Source organism: Emys orbicularis, chromosome 22 (assembly GCF_028017835.1).
Source record: "Emys orbicularis isolate rEmyOrb1 chromosome 22, rEmyOrb1.hap1, whole genome shotgun sequence".
Taxonomy (NCBI): Eukaryota; Metazoa; Chordata; order Testudines; family Emydidae; genus Emys; species Emys orbicularis.
Window position 1 is genome coordinate 15415149 of NC_088704.1, and position 22415 is coordinate 15437563.

Below are 22415 nucleotides of genomic sequence, written 5' to 3' on the forward strand. Positions count from 1 at the left end.
AATCATTATTATTTGCTTGAAAAGTGTTCCTTTATGAAGAAGAATGAATAAAGCTTCTTCCCTCAGAGCAAGTTAGGATCAGAGCTTGAGTGTTACTCTTAAAACTATGGGCCAAATCCTGAAAGGTGCTGAGCACCATCAACTGGAGTTCAGGGGGAACTGTGTGTGCTGAACTCATCAGAGGATCAAACTGGTATTTCTTGAGTAGTTTAGCATGTGTCATGTGTCAAGCCAGTCTTGGATTCCAATATGCAGATGAACCAGGGAGAGGCAGCTTGGCTGAGTGGATAAGGCACGGAGGCCTGGCAGTCAGGATGCCGGCCTTCTATTCTGGGCTCTGCCTCAGAGTCACTTCCCCATCCCTTGCACCCTTTGTCTTGTCTACTTAGATTGTAGATTCATAGTACCTATTTTTAAAAAGGGGAACAAAGAGGACTCAGAGAACTATAGACCAGCCAACCTAATGTCCATCAAGATACTGGAACAAATTATTAAGCAATCAGTTTGTAAGCACCTACAGGATAATAGGGTTATAAGGAATAACCAACATTGATTTGTCAAGAGCAAATGCCAGACCAACCTAATTTCCTTCTTTGACAGGGTTATTGGCCTAGTGGCTGGGGGGAAGCTGTAGACATGATGTATCTTGATTTTAGTAAGGCTTTTGACACAGTCCCATGTGACATTCTCATAAGAAAACTAGGGAAATGTGATCTAAATGAAATTACTATATGGTGGGTTCAAAACTGGTTGAAAGACTCAGAGTAATTATCAAACTGGGGGGTCATATCTCGTGGGGTCCTGCAGAGGTCTGTCCTGGGTCTGGTGCTATTCAATATTTTCATTAATAACTTGGATAATGGAGTGGAGAGTATGCTTATAAAATGTGTAGATGACACCAAGCTGCGAGGGGTTGCTAGCACATTGGAGGACAGGATTAGAATTCAAAATGACCTTGATAAATTGATCTGCAATCAACAAGATGAAATTCAATAAAGACAAATACAAAGTACTACATTTACAAAGGGAAAATCAAATGCACAGCAATAGGGACCAACTGGCTAGGTGGTAGTACTGCAGAAAAGGCTCAGGGGCTATAGTGGATCACAACTGAATGTGAGTTGACAAAGTGATGCAGGACAAGAAAGAAGTAATTGGCTTAGGTTTTCGTTAGATATTAAGAAAAACTTTCTAACTCTAAGCTCTGGAATAGGCTTCCAAGGGAAGTTGTAGAATCCCCATAATGGGAGGTTTTTAAGAACAGGTTAGACAAACACCTATCTGGGGTGATCTAGGTATACTTGGCCTCTCCTCAGCAGGGGAGGCTGGACTAGATGACCTCTTGAAGTCCCTTCCAGCCCTATGAATTTATGTGCATGTACAGTGCCTACCATAATGGGGCCCTCTTCTTGGTTGGGGCCACTAGGCGCTACCGGAATACAAATAATAATAATAATAATAATTAATAAATAAATAACCAGGTGGAACATTCCAAATGTAAAAGATATGGTTACATCTAAACTTCCGCTATAACAGCACCATCACTTACAGACATAACCCTGCCTCCACCACTGCTCCTTAGCACTGGCAGCTGTCACTTTATAACCGCCTCTTCTGTGCTAATAGGCTTTGGAAGGCAGGTTCGTTAACACACTGACTGCCAGGGTAGTGCTTTAACGAGCCTTTCTCAGCACTTCCTATCTTATCTGGAGCACGATAAGCACAAAACGTCCCCACAAAGTTGTTATAAATCATATTTTATTGATGCACCTTTTCATTTAAAACGGCTGCCTGCATTGCAATATGGTTGCCTTGGTTTGCTCTGGAGGAGGTGATATTGTATAATGAGCGTGCTGCAAGGTTATTTTGCACCCTCATAGGGGATTTGGGATTTGGTGATTCTTTGGGGATAGATTGTCCTCTTGAGAAAAATGGCTTTAGCATTGGTTGGAACTACCTGGCGATAACTTCACCAGCTCGTTGGTCCTGCCCCAAAGGGCATTTATTTCCATTTGTTGCAAATTTTAATGGATAACAGGAAGCAGGGTTTGGGAGGTTTGTGTTTTGGGGATTAAAGCTGACAATGTTAAAAGAAAGGTTTACTGTTTACATAGCTGGTTCTCACAATGAACATTTGTGTGCCTCTTTGTGTGGGTGGGTGTGTGACAGAGAGAGATTGTATTTTATTTGTTGTTATGCATGCTATGAGGAAACTCAAAGGCAATGACATCTAATGCAGTTCTAGGCTGCATCCGGCAAGGTATTTCCAGTAGAGATAGAGAAGTGTTATCCTCATTATACAAGGCACTGGTGAGACCTGTTCTGGAATACTGTGTGCAATTCTGTTCTCCCATGTTTAAGAAAGATGAATTCAAACTGGAACAGGTACAGAGAAAGGCTACTAGGGTGATCAGAGGAGAACCTATCTTATGACAGGAGACTTAAGGAGTTTGGCTTGTTTAGCCTAACAAAACGAAGGCTGAGGGGAGATATGATTGCTCTCTATAAATACATCAGAGGGGATAATCCCCAGGGAGGGAGAGGAGTTATTTAAGTTAAGGGCCAGTTTGGCACAAGAATAAGTGGATATAAACTGGCCATTAATAAGTTTAGGCTTGAAATTAGACAAAGGTTTCTAACCATCAGAGGAGTGAAGTTCTGGAACAGTCTTCCAAGGGGAGTCGGGGTGGGGGGGAAAAAACCTAACATGGTTTAAGACTGAGCTTGATAAGTTTATGGAAGTGGTGGTATGATGAGATTGCCTACGAGAGCATGTGGCCCATTCTTGACTGGAGATAGGACACTAGAAGGGGAGAGCTCTGAGTTACTAGAGAGAATTCTTTCCCAGGTGTCTGACTGGTGGGTATGACTCATATTCTCATGGTCTAAATGATCTCCATATTTGCAGTCGGGAAGGAATTTCCCCCCGGTCAGATTGGCAGAGACCCTGGCGGGCTTTCACCTTCCTCTGCAGCACAGGGCATGGTTTGAACTAGAATAAATGGTGGATTCTTTGTAACTTGAAATCTTTAAATCAAGATTTGAGGACTTCAGTAACTCAGGCAGCAGTTATGGGCCTTCTACGGGAATGGATGGGTGAGGTTTAGGGTTGCCAACCCTCCAGGATTGTCTTGGAGTCTCCAGGAATTTTGCCATGTAATGAAACCTCCAGGAATACATTCAACCAAAATTGGCAATCCTAGTGAGGTTCTGTGGCCTGCAATGTGCAGGAGGGCAGACCAGATGATCATGAAGGTTCCTTCTGGCCTTAAAGTTTTTAAGTACAGAGTTCTATGTATATAGAGATCAAGTTATGATGGTTCCATTAGTCCTATATTTGTGAGATTTTGTAAAAATGGTAAATTCTTGTATTCTCCTGTTTTATTTTGTAAACTCCTGCATCTTGATCAAATCTTGTTCTCCTGTGTACCTTAAACATTATAAGGAAAAAGTTATGTGTAGCTGTCACTGATGACATTTTCCAGGTATCAATATGGGCCTGTTTCTGACCTCCTTTAAGATGTGATCCAAAGCCCTTTGAAGACAATGGGAATCTTTCCATTGGCTTCAGTGGTGTTTGGATTATGTCCTCACATGCAGTTTACACTGATTGATTTCCCTGGAGTTAGTCCTGTTATACACTAGTGTCACTGAGATCAGAATCCAGCCCCATGTGTTTTATTGCCATTGCAAGAGCTATATGTTTGTCATGATATATAACAAATTCAATATCCATCCATTCCTAGCAGCATGCAACATTTAGAGCCATATTTTTGGCACCAGCCACCATTTTTGCTAACCTGCTTTTTGGCATGCAATTGATGGTGCCCACAAAAAATCTGTTTCCATTTGACATGCAAAAATACCTATTTGCATTTGTAAAATGGATATGTGCCTAATTTTGCAGGTGCAGTTATCTGTGTGCACAAATGTGGTGGGTATGTAGAAGTGGAGTTAAGTTTGGGTTTAAATTAATGGACAGGATCTCTTTAAGTTGGTCTGTTTCTCTTCTCATGCAGTATATCTGGCTACCTGATTCCCAGTTCACACATATACAAACTCATGAGGGAAGGCAGGTGCACCTCGTGTTTCATCCTACTAGACCGTGCATGTTGTATGGTCTTTGCACAAAGCCAGAGGGATTTTTGTTCGATTTCTTTCTGACAAACCCAAAAGCCCAATTAAATTGACTTTACTGATCTAGCATTATGTGATCATCATGAAGAGAGTAATTTTAAATGGATATTTTAATGGGGCTTTAATTGTAATTGTTGAGCACCTGCAGAGTACTAGCCCTAGAGCTTTCAGTGTGGAAAAAGCCAGGTGATAACTTGAATTTAAATAACAATGAAACATACACTAACAACAACATAATGCATTATGAAAAGTCCAAGATTTTGAAATCAGGCCCTGTTGGCATTTTTTACTGTGTCAGGTTTGTGGGGAGTGTGTATGTGTGTGTGTGTGTGTGCCTGTGCACATGCATTACAGGGTAAGGGTTAGTTTTTGAATCAGGTTTTGTTTTCAAAATAAGCTTAAATTAGCAAAAGGAATCATAAAAGTTATTTAGAGGCAAAGAAGTGTGGTGATGATTAAATAAGAAATTTAGAAATATGTGAATGAAATATTCTCTTGTTCTTTTGATGCAGACATTAGATTGTGTCTCATTCATCATCATAATAGGGAATTGATTGCTGTGTTGGAAAAGTGTAATTGAGGAGCAGCATGGGATAGGGAAATGAGCATGGGACTGGAAGTCAGGAGATCTGGGTTTTAGTTGATGCTCTCCCTCTGGCTTGCTGAGTGACCTAAAGAAACAATCACCTAACCTCTGTATCTCAGTATTCCTAGCTGTAAACCAGGATAATCTGATTTATCTACCTTACCTGAGGAAGATTTTTCAAGGCACAAACAGGAGTTAGGCATCTAATTCCTGTTGACTTTCAATGGGAATTGGGTACTTAGCTGTTTTTTGTGCCTCTGAAAATCTACTTTATAAATGCTTTTGTTTGTATAGTTAATGTTTGTAAATGTGCTTGGAAGATTAAATGTGTTATATACAGTAAGGACTTATTATTGCAATAATTTTACTATATTATTATTTATTTAGAGAGGCAGCATTGTCCAGTGGCTAGGACATTGGACTAGGATTTAGGGACCTGGGTTCTACATCAGGCTTTGCCGCTGACCTGACATGTAACCTTGGGCAAGTCACTTCACCTCTCTGTAACTTTTATTCTCCTCCCACACTTTGTATATTGTGTCCTCCTTAGGGCAGGGACTGTCTCTTACTAGGTGTTTGTACAGCACCTAGCACAGAGGGGCCCAGATCTCAGTACAAATAATAATAAACAAGTTAATTGTAAGTGCTAAGTGTTATTATCTTTTATAAATTCTAAGTGGGTAATTTATTAGCAACAAATCAGTGAAACCAATAACACTGAATGATGACTGAGAATTCCCACAATAATTTATATTTCTTGAAAAGCTAAAATATTTTATGTTATGTTTTTTCTATTTATTGTCCCTGCAAAGCAATCCTTCTGTGATAGCTACTTATTTCTGGGGGTTGTCAGGGAGGTGGGGAGTGATACATTTCCCCCTTTATTTTAGGAGTCCTCTTTGTGTGAAGCATCTAACTGAACGGACAATACGTGCAAGACCCTGTTTTTCCTCCCAGAGCTGAAGTTAAAAATTATTCAATGTAAAATTCCTGGCCTGTGAAACAGAGGCTCCGTACTGTACCAGGCAAAGATTTTCACCAGCATTCTCTTGCTTAGCCAAGGCTGAGATAACAGACACTGTAAAGCATTTGCTGGAATAAATCTACTCTTCTGAGATTCCATCGGGGTGTTCATCTCCCACCTTGTTTTTCCTTTGCTTAATAAGGTATTGCCTGAACTTACGGTTGATATTTGAATTGACTTTTTTATTAATATGATCAAGACTAAGTGAAACTCAATCTTATTTTTGTTTGCTTGCATTTAAATGTCAAGAAAGACTGCAAAGAACAAGTAAGTGGTAGATTGTTTTTTTTTTTATTAAAGCAAGGTTGCCTTTCCAGTCAAAGAGTAATTGTACTTTGCAGTGTATAGTGGGAGTTTTGAAAAATGTTTAGGGGCCGAAAGTGTGAAATTACTGCACTTTATGTACGACTCTCAGGAACAGTGAAATAAGGCTGAATTCTAAGGAAGTCTTTGTGATCCAAGACAATTTGCTTGATGCGGTGATCAGTGGTGTAGCGGTTCTGATCACTGGCCTTTTGTGTAAAAAAACCCAGCCAGAAGTTGCTTCCTGTGTTTCTGATCAGTTCTAGAAGGGGTCAGGGACTGTGACACTTTTCAGAAACAGCCGAGGAGTCACCAACGTGGGAAACAGAAGGAAAGGAGTGGAGTGGTTTTTACAACAAAATGTTTAAACTAGAATTGATCTGTAACAGGTATTGATTACAATCAAACCTTTGCTATTTACTTTGAAGTGACATGAACCTCCAGCATCGGCTTATTACCATAGTAATCAGTCACCTTGTGAAATCATCTCCTGTTCAGTGTGATCCTACATTTCTGGTATGAAAGTATTAACCGAGAACCCTTGAGTTTTCTATTGCTGCACATATTTTTGGATGGGGATATGCAGTGCATCCTACAACAGAAGCTAATTTAGCATCCACATTCTGTTCTCTTCATCTGAACGGTAATAAAACAAGAAACATAGTCGGATGGAGGGGTTTGGTACATTTCTAAGACAGGTGAGCAATAAAAATTTTGGAGCATCTAATCCTTATAGATGTTTCCAAGTTTCCATCTGGAAACCAAGCACTGTTACTGATTTACCAAACATTTCTCTTCTTTCTGGGACATTTTCATTTGGCTAGTCCAGTTATCATGGTGAGGTGAGGCCGACAAAGAGAAACATCAAAAACTAACAAATCCAAATAACTTTCTAGGTGGGCAAAACCCAGATAAAAATTATAACTTGATGGAAGAGATGTTAAAAATGTTTCCTAAAATTCTTGTGATCTTGGTACTTTCAGTAGCATTTCTAGACAGGCTGTGTCACAGCCTAGCATAGTGCTACATGACTTACCTTCCAGCATGCCATGTGCATGTTAATAGTGATTATCATGAGTAAAACAGGGACAGTAGCACCTAGGGTAGCACATCAGAGGTTTCATCTTCTTTGTTTCCACCAGGACCTTCTTAAGTTTGTTCAATAGGCCAGTTTCAGTGCTTGTGTATGTGATCAAAGCTTTATTAAAGACAAAGGAGTTGCACCTGTTCAGATCAAGACTGAATTTGATCAACTCTTTTTATTAAACACCTCCTAGTGTTCAGGACTCCTTATAATCATGTTAACATTTCAGCTAGGGCCTGCTCCAAAGCCCATTGAAGTCAATGGAAAGATCCCACCAATGTCCATGGGCTTTGGAGCAGGATTTAGCTGACTATCTGCAGCCTTTTCTTTTTCCAAAAAATGTGAGATATTTTGTTCCCTGCCTCCAGTGGGAAAGATATTTATAACAGTCATCTTATCCAGCGGTGACAGCTGAAATGAGCAAACATTTCATGAAAGGATTTTGCCGGTTCAGAAAAATGTTCTCAAATCACATATTGCAGCACTGCAACCTTGCTGTGCACTTGTTCTTGCTGTGAAAAGGAAATATACTCCTGTCAGATGCCTTTGTTGGACTGGTATGTGCACGTACATACTCTTAACATGGTAACTATACTGACATTAGTTATAGATTCCTTTCTTGAGGATGGGATGTTGATTATATGTCCTATAAATTTATGAGACAACCTGTCCCTCCCTCTCCCTCTCGTTCTCGGTCTCTTCTTAATCCATCATTGATGGTAGAATTTGGATGGTTTTCCAAACTCGAGGATTTGTACTGTTGCTAGATTTTTCTGATATATACCCTGAAAGTTTAATTAATTCTAGCCCAGAGTGATTGCCATCAGTTAAATTTTGTGCGTGTGTGTGTGTGTGAATCTCTAACACCATATATGCAACTATGACCCTATATGTGCAATTCTGCCCCCCTATTTCCATATGTACATCTCTCTCTCTCTCTTTCTCTTTGTCCTCAAAGAGGTACTCTTTCTTCTTGATCCTCAGTGCTGGACATCTCGCCACCTAACTCAGAAGGCCAAGGAAAGTTGGATCCCTTCAAAGCTCATCCGTGCTGCTCTTTCTTTGATTTCTTTGGCTTTCTGAGATGTAGCTCAAGGCATGACTCCTCTAGGGTATTAATATGCTGCCTTCATAGAGTTCCCTGGGCATCAACAGTTACATGTTATGAACATTTGATTTGGGGCTGTTGCTCAAATTAACACATTTCAAGCAGAGTATCAGCAGTGGAAGCAGAGACAGTGAATTTATCTTCCTATAAACCTAGTTTTAGTAGCAGTTGGTATAGAAATATAGGAAATATTGTCAAGTTCTTAGCGCATACAACTGTAAAACAAGTGTTCTGGATTCAATTCCTGGATCTGTAGCTGACTTGCAGTATGAGTATGTGCATGCAGTATGAGGAAATTTTCTAAGACTCAGTTTCCCCATCCATAAATTGGTCATAATACTCACTATACAAGGCTGTCATGAGGCTTATTAACAGTGTGCAAAATGCTTTGAGAAACCTGGATGGAAAGCTCAGTATAAATTCAATGTACTATTTTTAATCCTAGATTATGATTTTATTATACTATACAAGCACAGGATTAGAAAGAGTGCTGCCATTCAGTGGACACAATGTGTTAGATTCTGATCTCAGCTACACTGGTGTAATTTAGGAATAACTCCATCACATTACTTGGAATTACCCCTGGGTTGAATTTAGCCCAGTGGCACAATCTGAAGCACTGAAGGACCTGATCCTGAATTCCGTGGGAGTCTTTCTGTTGACTTCAGTGGGCTTTGGATCAAGCCCTAAATGAAGATTTTAAAAACTAGGATTTCTACGGCTAGGAAATCCACAGTTTGAGCCTTTGAGATGTCATCTGTGTGGGCCGAAAGGGAATGGAAGTTTTCCTGGGAATACGAGACATCTTGTTGTTAGCTTTTATCATGACCTTTGAACTTTCTTGGGGAAGCAGAAAGGGGTTGGTTATTAGAAGCAAATTTTGATGTTTCCTCCCAACAAAATCAGCCTGATTACACTTTAACTGACCAGGGTTTGCACTCAAAGCCAGAGAGACAATCTCTCATGATAACATCTGACACCCTGTCACTTAGGGTAGCTCAAATATGCACCATTAGGTGTTTGTATGTTTGTTTTGACAAGCAGCTCTTAAAGGTAGAGTGCCCTTGTTCGCTTGAGACAAGAATTGCTGCTTGTTATCCTAGATGCAGAGGATAGGAGTTTTTGATTCCATAATCATGTACAATTCATTAAATCTGTGGGCATTGGGTGCCTAATTCCCTTAGGCCCCTTTGATTATCCCAGCCTATTTTGCTCAGTCCTGCATAGTAACTGAGGCAGATCATTTTACTCTATAATCTTGAGCTGTATCTATGTGTGAGAAGTTAGCAGTGACTTCATTTACTCTTTTTGGGATAGTAGAGTGCATGTGTGTACGCACATTACAACCAGACTAACAGTTAGCCAAGCCCCAAACAAGAGAAGGGATCCAATCCCCCAGAGGTGGGGGAATAGCACAGGATCTGATCCCCACTGCAGTCTCATTGCCAGAGTGTAATAAGGGGTTTGGCAATGAGTTGTTTTCCCACCCCCTGAACCCACTGTTGGAAAGGCAGGTAGAGCCAGACCGTGTTTTGCAGAGCTTGCATGGCATGCGTGGCCCCCAGAAGAGCAAGGCTGGAGAAGTTACTTGCTTTGCTTGTGCTTAAAGCAGCCCTGTATGTGTGTGTTTGTGTGTGCGTGTTTGTGTGTGCGCACAAATATGGCACTTAACCTTTCCAGGTTAACCACTGGCTCTTGTGCCAGCAGGTGTCTTGGGGATTTCTGTCTGGTGGAATCAGGGATATATCTGGGAGCAGGGCCGCCGAGAGTGGGTTCGGGCCCCCCAGCAAGGGCAGACTGGCTAAACAGGGCCGACAAAGCCGGGCCCCGGGCCCCCTTCCGGCCTGCCGGGCCCCGGTAATTTGTACCGGCTCCCCCCCTCCCGTCGGCCCTGTCTGGGAGGAGGAAGGCATCACCCTCCAGAAATTGGGTGGGGATGTAGTGCAACTGGTACACAAAGCCGTAGAAACATTTGTATGCAGGGAGGGATGTGAGGTGAATGGCCGCCGGGATGCAAGTCACATGGAGGCAGCTCTATGAGGGATACAGAGAGTTGGAAGGCAGAGTAGGCTGGATGTCTGGTGGTTGGACAGACACAAAGTGCCAGTAACTGAGCCAAGGCTCTTGACCACAGAGCAACTGAATCAGCTCCCATCAGAAGGGGATGACTGGATGCTAGAGAAGAGTGGAAGAGCTCGCTATCAGCTGCATCTCAACTGCACTACACATGTGGTACATCTGTCTGAAGCAGTTAAAGGCTAAGGTGGTCCCCTTTCTAGCTGTCTGTAGAGAAAGTGGAGAGATCAGAAAAGACAGTGATCTGAAATGCCCCCCCCCCTTTATTCTTGAGCATTGTTGGGAAACCAAGCCCACTTGTACTATAGTGTCAAAATATGGGAGCACATTTCTGCTGCTTGCCCTTTAGGGGTTAATGAAATTACATTAGGAAACTCTGCCTTAAACCTAGTCTGCTCTCTGCCAGACATTCCTCCACCCCCTTGATAACTCACTGGCAGGGCTTGCGTTTCCCAGCTGACCAGCCAATAGGAGCAGAGTACGTGTTAGCTCTGAGTCAGCAAATATGTCGGTTTGAAACCTGATACCAGGTGTGCTTCAAGTAGCAACGGTTTTTGCTCTTTTAAGATTTATTTTCCCCTGATGAAAGAAACTCCATGTTTCTTCTTTGACTCATTCGTGACAAAGTTTTGCTTTTTAATAGTCAGTCTATTAGTACGCAGCAGTGCAAGAATTCAGCCTTGCAGTATTGGTTTAATTTGGAGGGTTGGGGGCATCTACCTGCAAAACTGACTTGCTTCCTGCCACTTAATGCAGGTGAGCAAAGTATTTAGCCCAGATCTTCAGCTGGTGCAAATCCATATAGCTCTGTTAGAGTCAATGGAGCTATGCTGATTTACACCAGCTGAGGATCTGGCCCATTATATTTATAGCACAAGTATGGCTCAGGAACTCCAGGCCCATCTCCCCTTCGTGCACAAATGACACGTTTGGTTCTTACCCTGATTTCAGTCCTCCATGTTCACTTTCCTTTGTTAATTCAAAGGGGTATGAAAGGACTTCTTTCTGTCATTGCCCATAACAATCTTCACCAAGAGCCAAGTGAAAGGGTTGCCCACATGGTCTGTACTCATGCATCAGATTATACCAGATTCTTTCCCTTGGGAACTGCCTTGCAGCAGGAGGCCACAAGGCTTCAGAACAAGCCCCAGAAAGAGACACAATTTGAAAAGAGCATTTATAGTGCCTGAACCTATGCTGGTCCTTTCAGTGTAATCCAGTCAGTGCCAGATCCTTGGCTGGTAAAAAATAGCGTTAATGGAGCTACACCAATTTACAGCAACTAAATGTATGGCCTTCATTTTCCTTTGGATTGTGTATGCATTTTTGAAGCATTCAAATGTGGTTGTATAAAAATGGTTACAAATCCCATGCCTTGCAGATGTCTTTGTATTGATATGTAGAACTGCAATCGATCTTCTCAGGAATCAACCACTTCAAATTTACCGTATCAACCTATTGCAACAAGAAGGTCTCGCAAGGAAGCTGGGTCATTCCTCAGAGTCCTGCTGCAAGTTGCCACAAAACAGGGCTGTTACTGGGCAACTGGGCAACATAAAACTTTCCTAGCAACCTTTTACTCTCCCTTCATGGGTCTAAAGGAGTACATTTACATACATATTTTAATTAATAGGGGGTTATGTTTCCCAAAGAGGTAAAATGACCCAACTTTGTCCAGATAATCACTTAAATTATGATGTGCAAATTAAAATAAACATATTTTGAAGCACAGCACTCTATGCAGCTCATCTGTAAATCATGAGACTAATCTAGCTGCAGATCAAAATAACCCATAACAAAATAGCCTTTTTGGCTTAATGTGCTGAATATAATGTAATGAGGAATAAAGATCTGATGGACTTTTGGTTTTCAGGCTTGGGGTTATATATTGTGGGAGGTATTGGTGTTATTTTTAAAAGCAATATCTGCTTGTTATATCTACATTACTAGCTCTTTAAAACCTCTCCTGTGCTCCAGGGAATTTCCTGCCCTGAAAGATAAATTCCAATGAATAACATTGAGTTCCTGTAAGAAAAAGACATTCCCTTTGTGTAGGACAGGAGGCATTGCAAAGGATCAAGATAGGCACAAACTATATCAGAGAGCTGACTTGGAGTTCACCTATGTGGTTCCTACTTCTGGATAGATTTGAAAGATGGGGAAAACTAAATATAGTGTAATGATATTGCACACCTTGCTGTAGTAACCACAGATTGAGGTGTCTGAGACAAAACACATTCATAGAGCCCAACTGGCCTCTTACATCAGTGCAACTCATTCTGACAAAACCAGCCTTTTGAGATGTCAGAAGCCAATAGGGTTTGCTGGTAACATCAATGGACTCGTATTTTAAACTTATTAGCTGGGCTCACAACAACCAGCCAGTCATAAAGGAATGTTTATTTTTAGTGGTAGCAATGGAACAGTATGGAAAATCCACCTCTAGCTTCAAAGCTTTCAGAATCAGGGCCTGCAGCCAGGCCTGAGACCAGCTAGTTGACCTACAGCTGAAGACCCTGATTGACCAGACACCCTGGTTGGTTGAGAGGTGTCACTAGGCTTGGTCGTAAACCCAGCAGCAGCACCAGGCCAGTGGCTGCTTAGTGCTTATGCCTGCAGCTGCAATTGCCCCTGTGACAACCTTGCTTGGTTCCTGACTCCAGCTGTGACCATTGGTGCTGTCCTTTGCCTCAGACTCTGAGCACTAGGCCTGACCACCACTGCCCTGGTCTGTGACAAAAGTCTATCACTAGGAACAAGGGACACCCCCATCTGAGTAACATTCTTTCTGTTATATTGTAAATCTGGGTCCATCGTGGGAAAATCAGGATAAGTAGCTAAGGTAGCTACCAAATTCATTCTCTGGTGATCCCCAACTCCCACCTTTTCATGTTCTCTGTATGCGTATATATATCTCCTCACTATATGTTCCATTCTATGCATCCGATGAACTGGGCTGTAGCCCACAGAAGCTTATGGTCAAATAAATGCCTTAGTCTCTAAGGTGCCACAAGTACTCCTGTTCTTTTTGCGGATACAGACTAACACGGCTGCTACTCTGAAATTTATAAAATCCAGAGATTAGTGTATTTTCCCACTTGGCTTCCTCTTTCCTCCTATTTACAAATGCACCATCATTCTGGGAGCAGGTTTGATACATTTAAAATGACTCCCACCCCACCCTGCTAGGACTCGCCTTATCTGGCAAATTGCAGGTGACTCAGACTAACTCTGTGTTGTTTGTTTTAGGCAACTTTGTTTTAAAATACTTTTATTTGCCATCTCTTTTCAAATCCATCCCACTCTCCAGATTCGGCCATGGTAATCTGACTTCAAGTTAGGTAAGCACTGAGTCATATAATTAATCCTTTCCCGCCTTTCACCTTTTGGGACTGCTTTGATTGTTGCCTTAGCTAAAGGGACTGAAACCTTGTTAACAAAAAGGCACCCTAGGTTTATCGCAGAGTCTGATTTTATGTGGAGCAGCCCCCAAATACTTGCTCTGTCTCCTGACAAGTATCTTTGAACCAGCTACACTAGTTCTGCATGGTAGTAAGGGACTTAATCATAAGAACAAGACAGTGCAAGCATTTTATTGACTCCCTGCAGGCCACTGTAGACTTGGTATGTTCTCTGAATTGCCCTTTCTCATCATCATACAAGGAAATCTGGCTTGGTTAATGCCTCTGGGCAAGGCCTGTTTATCCTTATTTTAGAGCCAAAACTGAAGAACTCACCCCGCCCCCGCACCCCCATTCTTCTTGTATCCAGTTATCTTGTCTAATAGAGACAGAACCTGCAAGTCCTTGGAATTGTAGAATTGTACAGAGAAGGCTAGGTTCTCTGTTATCTCCAGTTTCTGCTGAGTGCAGCAGAGATGGTAGGGGCAATCAGAGAATTGGGTGTGGCTCCAAAATTCTCTACCCAGCCCTGTCCACAGGCAGCATAGGTTAGAAAAGTCTGGGACTGCTCTAACCTGTACTGGCTTGGCCAGGTTCCCCAAGGGGCATCCTCCAGCTGGGGACTGCCAGGACACATCATGCTCTTGCACTTCTAATAAAACCAATAATCAGGATGATATATTGGGATTATATTTCCCAGAAAGTGGGACTATCCACTGAATAACTAATCGGGGCAGTATTGCCAACTCCAAATGTTCAAAAATCATGGTAGGTTCCTAAACATCATTGGATTTGGCTTAAAAATAATCAAATCCTCTTAAAAAACATAATAAATTTGGGGTGCTTGTTAAGTTCTTTTTTTCTGGGGGAGCCTTTAAGGTACACTTAGGTCACGTTTCAAGCTTTCTGTGTGACCATGAGGGCTAGGAACTGCTTTTTAAAAATGAAATCTGAGATTTTCATGCATTCACATGTTTCCATGAACTTTAAGAAAAACACTACATAGCAATAGAGTTGGCAACCATGTCCTGGCTTTACCAGTTTGCAGGATTAAGGGCTCTATGATATATTTGTTAACGACCATTTGGGACCTTTCAGCTTTCTCTGCAATATATATTTGCTCACTGCTTTGTGCTCTTTCCCTTTGACCTTTCAACAGTTTATAATTCCAGGCCTTAGCTGCAATCATTCAACAGATTTTGGCTGTTGAGAAAGTGGCCATGTAAACTTCTTATAGTTGCTGCTGTGCTCATATCACACAAGGAAAAATATTGCATCCAGTGCTCCTCTTGGGGAGGAGACGAGGGGAGCAAGACTCATCGAGGCAGAATTCTCATCAGATTGTTCCACAGGGGAGAGGCAGAGCAGGATTTCCTGTCTCTCCCCACCGTAGACCTGGTGGAGCTGTGCTGACAGAGCTTCCCCTGAGGGTCCTTTAGTCTCCACAGCAGGGAGGATTAAAGCACTTCACTAAACTGTGTTAATTTCTGAGTGGGTTCCTCCTGGGCATAGTGGGGAGATGATATGCCACTCCAGGCCATGCTCACAGTCCACCCCTTCTCTTTGTCCTTCCCATGCGTATGCTGGATTCTGTGGAGAGCTCTCTTATGAGACCCTCAGAAAACCAGGGAAAGGAAAATGTTAAAATGGAAAAAGGCCCACACAAAGTTCGCTCACTATATAGATCCCCACGGGGACATCTGGTCCGTAGTGATTAAATCTGAAAGGGATTAGAATGTAACTGATATGTAGTAAAATAACCATCCTGTTAAATGTCAGTTCAATGGGCTGGACAAACGCACAACCCCGCATGGAATTCATGCTTGTTCTTTCACTCCAGCGCCTGGCATAGAGAAGTAATGCACTCAGCCCTGGAGAGGAGCGATTCACCTCACACCACATGACTGATCTCGCTAGTTGTCTCAGAAGCATCAAAAAAACTCCTGGAGGAGTTGCATCCTACCCTGCTTAGCTGGGAAAACAGTTGGCCAATGCTGGTTTGAACATGGGTGGAGGTGGTTGGGGCATTACAAGGGGCTTGAGGAAAAAAACTCCTTACTTCTCCCAACCTCTACCACCCAGGAAAAATCTGAACTCTTTGCCTATTTGGGAAGCCTATGAATTATCTGAAATTCCAAAAGAATTAGATACTAAGATACTGAATGAATCCATCATATTTAAACTTCTTGCCCTTATTACTAAGAATCACTAATTAAAACTCATTTTCTGCTTAATGTAAAGAGCTGTTGAATGTTCAAAGGAGCAACTTGAATATAGTACAGAAATTATGATAAAGTATTTCAGATGGAAACTTTGATTTCTCAATAATTATTCCTTCTATTTCTTTTTAATATTGTAGTCTACTATGCATATATTTGCTTTTCGGGTTAATTGCTCTGTTTTGAATATGCCTGTTAATAATCTCACTTTGTGCGTTATGCTTTCATCATGAGTTAATCATTTTCGGGATTATACACTCATTGGGCAATAAACTGCAGCTTTTTTAGCATCATTCGTACAAAAAATCCTAAAATACATTACAGTGAACTTCGAGTTTTGTGTTTGGATCATTTTGGCAAGAGTTGTGTACACTGTACAGGAGCAAGTACTGTAAGAAAGGATGATGTTTGTATCTGTAATCTTGGAGGCATACATGTTGGAAATGGGGAACTAGTGCTTTAAAACAGAGGCATGTTATAAAAGGAGGGCTAAATTTTGAAATTGAACAATTGTGGACTTATATTTGCATGTGCCATAACCATGTCCATTAGTGCAGATCAGATATTTGTGTGTGTGTAAAAGGTTTATTAGAGCTCAAATGGCTATTTGCAAGCTCAAATATCTGATTTGCATGCACTATCATGGTAATTGTGCTCACAAATAATGTGTGTGCAATTATGAGCACATTTTGCATATGAACCTCTAGCCTCCCTTTCTAAAATGTTGAGAAATGCAAAAAATACATTTTCAAATAATAAGGACACTTGAGACTTCAAGGAGTCTACTCCTCTCTTGATGAACACACAGCTTCTAGCATACCCTTAAAGTTATTGAGCATAAAATTGATCCCTGCATGAGTACAAATTTGTTTTCTTATTCATTGCAGTAGGAATGATCATTGTAACCCTGAGCTGATACTTAGGTGGGGGTCATTGGTGCTTCCTTTCATTGTCTCTGTTTGTAAAAATTGGGATGATATTTTGATCATGAACGTGAATGATGGACTAATATAGTACTGGCTAGAACCAGATATAGATGAGGCAAGCACTGTGTTTGCTTCAGCTCACAGCTCTGCCAAATTCATTACAATCCTAGTCTATAACGCTTTTGGCTTTTCTATTCTTTGTCCCTGCCCCCATCCCCACAGCTGTCTGTATACCTCTGTCCTACTCTTCCACACCCTTACTATTCCAGTCCTGGCCCCTATACATTGCTCTACCAATGTACTTCAGTTCTGCCTACAACATACCTGCTATGTCTTTCCTGGCTCTTAACACAGCTCTGCCTATAAACCTCATTCTTGGTCTGCAAAACTCCTGTTATCCTATTGCTAAAGCCCCAGCACAGCTCTACCAATGCACCATATTCCTGGCCTCCAACACCTTGGTATTCCAGTCCAAGGCCTTTCCTTGACAAACATGCCAATCCTGTCCAAATGTGTGCTACTTTCATGATGTGAGCATAGATTAAAAGGAAAAGGAGAACAAAAGAAGCATACAAAACAAAGGAGTGTCTGTAAAGGGTTGAATCCCCAAGTCCATAGTATTTTTTCAGGGCAAACATCCATTGAAGTCAGTGGGAGATTTGGCTGAGTAAGGACTTCCAGACGTGGCCCAAATGAAATAATAATAAATTAACAAAATAATGACAGGGAATAAAGAAAATAGATTATAAGACCAATGATAAACCTGAAACAACTGTCTTATACCCCATTCTTCTTGCTAAAGCATTAGCTTTCGCAACTATTAAAAGTCAGATCACAAATGAAAATGAGTTTAGTTTGTGACATTTTAGTGGACTTTTGATCTTTGTATGTAACTTCTCAATCTAATTGACTAACTGAGACAGCAAAATCAACATTTCTGATCTCCTCATATTTGCTAGGTACTTTAGCTGTCTTTTAAGACAAATACGTCTTTTAAGCTATGGGCTTCTTATTGTGGAAAGGCATGTGAATGTCTTTTTACAATAAATTAATTGTTGATTGATTGATTAGGGATTAAGGATCTCATCCTTAATCTCTCTGTGTGGTTATTTCTGGTGTCTGTTTCTGTGTTATGTTCATTAAAAAACCCCACTTTTTAAAAAAAAAGAAAAAGCAATTAAAGCACACTTAAGGCCAATAAAAATAAGAACGTACAAACATAAGAATGGCCACACTGGGTCAGACCAATAGTCCATCTAGCCCAGTGTCCTTTCTTCCAACAGTGATGAATGCCAGATGCTTCAAAGGGAATGAACAGAACAGGGCAATTATCAAGTGATCCATCCTCTCAGCCAGTCCCAGCTTCTGGCAAACAGAGGCTTAGGGACACTCAGAGCATGGAATTGCATCCCTGACTATCTTGGCTAATAGCCATTGATGGACCAATCCCTCCATGAATTTACCTAATTTTTTTAACCCAATTATAGTTATATCCCTGGCAACTAATTCCACAGGTTGACTATGTGTTGTGTGAAGAAGTACTTCCTTTTGTTTGTTTTAAACCTGCTGCCTATTAATTTCATTGGGTGACCCCTGGTTCATGTGTTATGTGAAGAGGTAAATAACACATCCTTAGTCACTTTCTAGTCACACCATTCATGATTTTATAGACCTCTATCATATTCCTTCTTAGTTGTCTCTTTTACAGGTTGAACAGTCCCAGTCTTTTTAATCTCTCCTCATATGGAAGCTGTTCCATACCCTTGATCATTTTTGTTGTCCTTCTCTGTACCTTTTCCATTTCTAATGTATCTTTTTTGAGATGGGGCAACCAGAACATCATGCAGTATTCAAGGTGTGAGTGTACTATGGATTTTTGTAGTGGCACTATGGTATTTGCTGTCTTATTATGTATCCCTTTCCTAATGGGGCCTAACATTGTGTTAGCTTTTTTGACTGCCGATGTAGTGAATTATGTAGCATGAAGTCAATAACTGTTAGCCTGCGTCAGGAAATCATCACAGCAGATACTATGGGTTAAACATAGTACTTGATCACTTTATATCCATTAATAACATTGGTATCTAGGGAAACTTAGGTAATAAGACTGATCAAAACTTTAGTGAATAAAGTTGATCCCCTGCAGGGGCCAGGAAGATTTTTCCCTTCTCTCCCTACAGCATTGCACAATGGCTATGTACATTATATGTTTCTTGTCTCACTTGCTCTAAAGCAGGGGTCGGCAACCTTTGAGAAGTGGTGTGCCAAGTCTTCATTAATTTAAGGTTTCGTGTGCCAGTAATAAATTTTACATTTACAGGGGCCGGCAGACGGAACCCCAGACTGGCAGCAGGCTGAGCGGGGCCGGCGGACGGAACCCCAGACCAGGAGCGCAGGCGGCAGACGGAACCTCAGACCGGCAGTGGGCTGAGCCGCTCAGCCCGCTGCCAGTCTGGGGTTCTGTCTGCTGGCCCCTGCCAGGCGGGGTCCCGACCACCGGCCCCGCTCAGCCTGCTGCCGACCTGGGGTTCCATCTGCCGGCCCCTGTAAATGTAAAATTTATTATTGGCACACATAACGCCGGCTGGCAGCAGAATGTCACTAAAAATCAGCTCATGTGCTGCCTTTGGCACGCGTGCCGCAGGTTGCCGATCCCTGCTCTAAAGCATCAGCTACTGGCCCCTGCCTGAGGCAGAGTGCCAGACTTGACAGCCCAGTGATTGCATCCAGTATGGCAATTTCTGTTTCTTGTTTGTACACCATTGCACCTAACCCCCTTTCATGTATTTAGTTTAATTGCATTGGTCCACATTTTCAAAGGTGACCACTAAGTTTGTGTGCCCAACTTGAGATGTCTAGTGAAAGTATAAAGTCTAATGTATCTAAATCTCAGGCATCTTCGTGACTCCACTAGACGTTTTGCTATTTCAATGTTTCTAACAAAATGCTTCTATCTCAATAAGGACTATCTACACTCATTCCTGTTCTGGCACATGAAGCATTGACATCTGAGCTCATAAATAAAAAAAAAATTCCCCCTGTATTCTACTGTTCAGATATATCACACTCTGTTTGCATTTGATTTTGGAATGTCTCCGAAAAAAACATTGGGCCAGATCCTTAGCTGTGCCAAATTAGAATCGGGCCAGTGGGGAAGCATGGCTAATGGATCAGATTTATAAAGGAAGGTGCAACATTTCAAAGGGGAAAACCAGCAAGGTGAAGAGTTAACATGCTCTAGGGTAATGTTTTCCAGTTCAGCTCAAGCTGCCATTGGATCCGGTTCCAGGGCTTGCTTAAGTTCCTGTACAAACCCTGATTAAACAGGAAAAACCTGTGAATTGTTGGTTTTGAATCCTGGATTGGGGGCAGGGTGCACTCAGGTAACATATGAGTCATGTTTCATTTGAATTTCTAAAACCTCAGAGAGGAAAGGGAAAATCTGGAGGTTTCTATAGGAATAATAATAATAAAAAAGATTTAATCTGCGTTCTCCCTGCATTCTTTCCATTCTTTTGTTAGGGTAATACTAAAAAAGTCCTCCAGACTCACATACAGTATAAGCTTAACTTCTACAAAGTTAAACTTTTCTATAAGTGCAAAGCAGCATTTCTGTCTCTAAGGTCCATTTCTGTACTAGGCTGCAGTTCATCTAGTGATGAAAATGATGTCAGTACTTTCAGTAGATCTAATTTCTTCTCCAAAGGAGCCATGCATGTACCTGTCTCTTTTCCAAAAGATCTTTTCCCTGGTAAAATCTGTAACAATGTCCTAATACAGGAATGCCCTTTTTGGCATATCAGGCTCGTTTTCTTCTATTTGAACATGATGATTCAGAAAACTAGTACAAGACAAATAAAAGGTGCAGGCTTTCTATAGCTGGTTATAGTTAACCCCTGGAGATCCTGTGGATGTGAAGGGTACAGGCACACAAAGTTATATTCCCATGATATATACTCTACTTTCTTCCAATTGTCCCTTTGCAAAATCTTGTGGCCTGGACCTGTCTGGGCATGATGTTGAAGGAGTTAATTGGGACTAGTGAAACAAATCTTTGACTTTCAGGGCTGAATAAATGAGGACTATGACATAGAGGCTTCATAGAATCATATATATATATATGTATATTAGAAATGGAAAAGACCTATTACTTCATTGATCATAGAATCATAGAAATGGAGGGCTGGAAGGCCCTTGAGAGGTCATCAAGTCCAGGCCTTTGTGCTGAGGCAGGACCAAATAAACTTAGACCATCCCTGACAGGTGTTTGTCCAATGATAGGATTCCACAATCTCTCTTGGAAGTCTATTCCAGTGCTTAACTACTCTTATAGTCAGAAAGTTTTTTCTAATATCTAACCTAAGTCTCCCAGTTTAATCCCATTAAATCATCTAGTGCCTCTCTGGATACTGCCTACAGTATATTTGCTACTGCTTTGTCTCATCTCATTTTCAATACTCTAATTAACTGGTTAGTGTGCATGTGAAGCACTGCCCTCCTGCCCTCTACTGGGTGGAATAAGAACTGATCAACTGTGAGTCATAGGCCCTATACTGCTAACAGCCAATGAAGATTAGGCAACATGGTAGGGACCCGTGCTTTTGTGATTTCTATCCATTCTGTAAGTGAGGTGCATACACAAGTTGCCATGGGATGTAGTGTAGTGACAACTGACGTTCCTAGGAGATTGTTTATTGTAGTGATTTCAGTGCAAGTTTTATAGGGCAGCAGCACATTTTGTCTTTCATGATCTCCATGGAGCACAGAGATTACCTTTTACCCCCAGTGAAAAGACAGAAATCTCAGATACATTTTGTTTCACAGCCTGGGAGTATATTTTCTCATTTTCTAGGGGAAGTCATTACAGAAATCTAACAATTAATATTGGAAGTAAGGCTACACTTTGTATAACTAAACATTAATATCCTGCCAAGTGCCACTGAAACAAAACTAGTGAATGGCAAAAATGCCAGAAAAATATCAACAGCTTCCATCAGGCCTAATCTATGCTCAGTGATCAACATTTCGTGACCAAAAAGTGATTTGAATAGTGTAGCTTTGAATCACAGCTTCCTTCCCTGAATTATTGCTGCTCTGATTTTATTTGCAAATTAAGGCACAGACACAGAGGTAATTGTTATTTTAATATTAACATTTTTTGGAAAGCAGCCTGAGATGCTGTAAATCAGGATAGCTCCATTGACTTCAGTGGAGCCATTTTATACCAGCTATGGATCTGGCCCAATTTCTTTCTATTTCCAAAAATTAAAACAAGATGATTTCAGATTAATTTGCTTTGAGGTGCAGCTATTTTCCGCCTATTCATTTTGTGCAGACCACTGAACTGATACCAGTATAGCAGGTCAGATATAAGGCATTTGCGCTTTGGCACATAACAGCAGTTTCATATTATCTGGTATCGGAAGAAACTGAACAATATTACTTGTACTGTGAATGACAGTGAAACAACCACCCTACGCCTACACTTTATTTCCCAGTTGTCAGCCTTGAGAAATGAACTCACTGCTTAAAGGGCTGTGCAACCATCCCC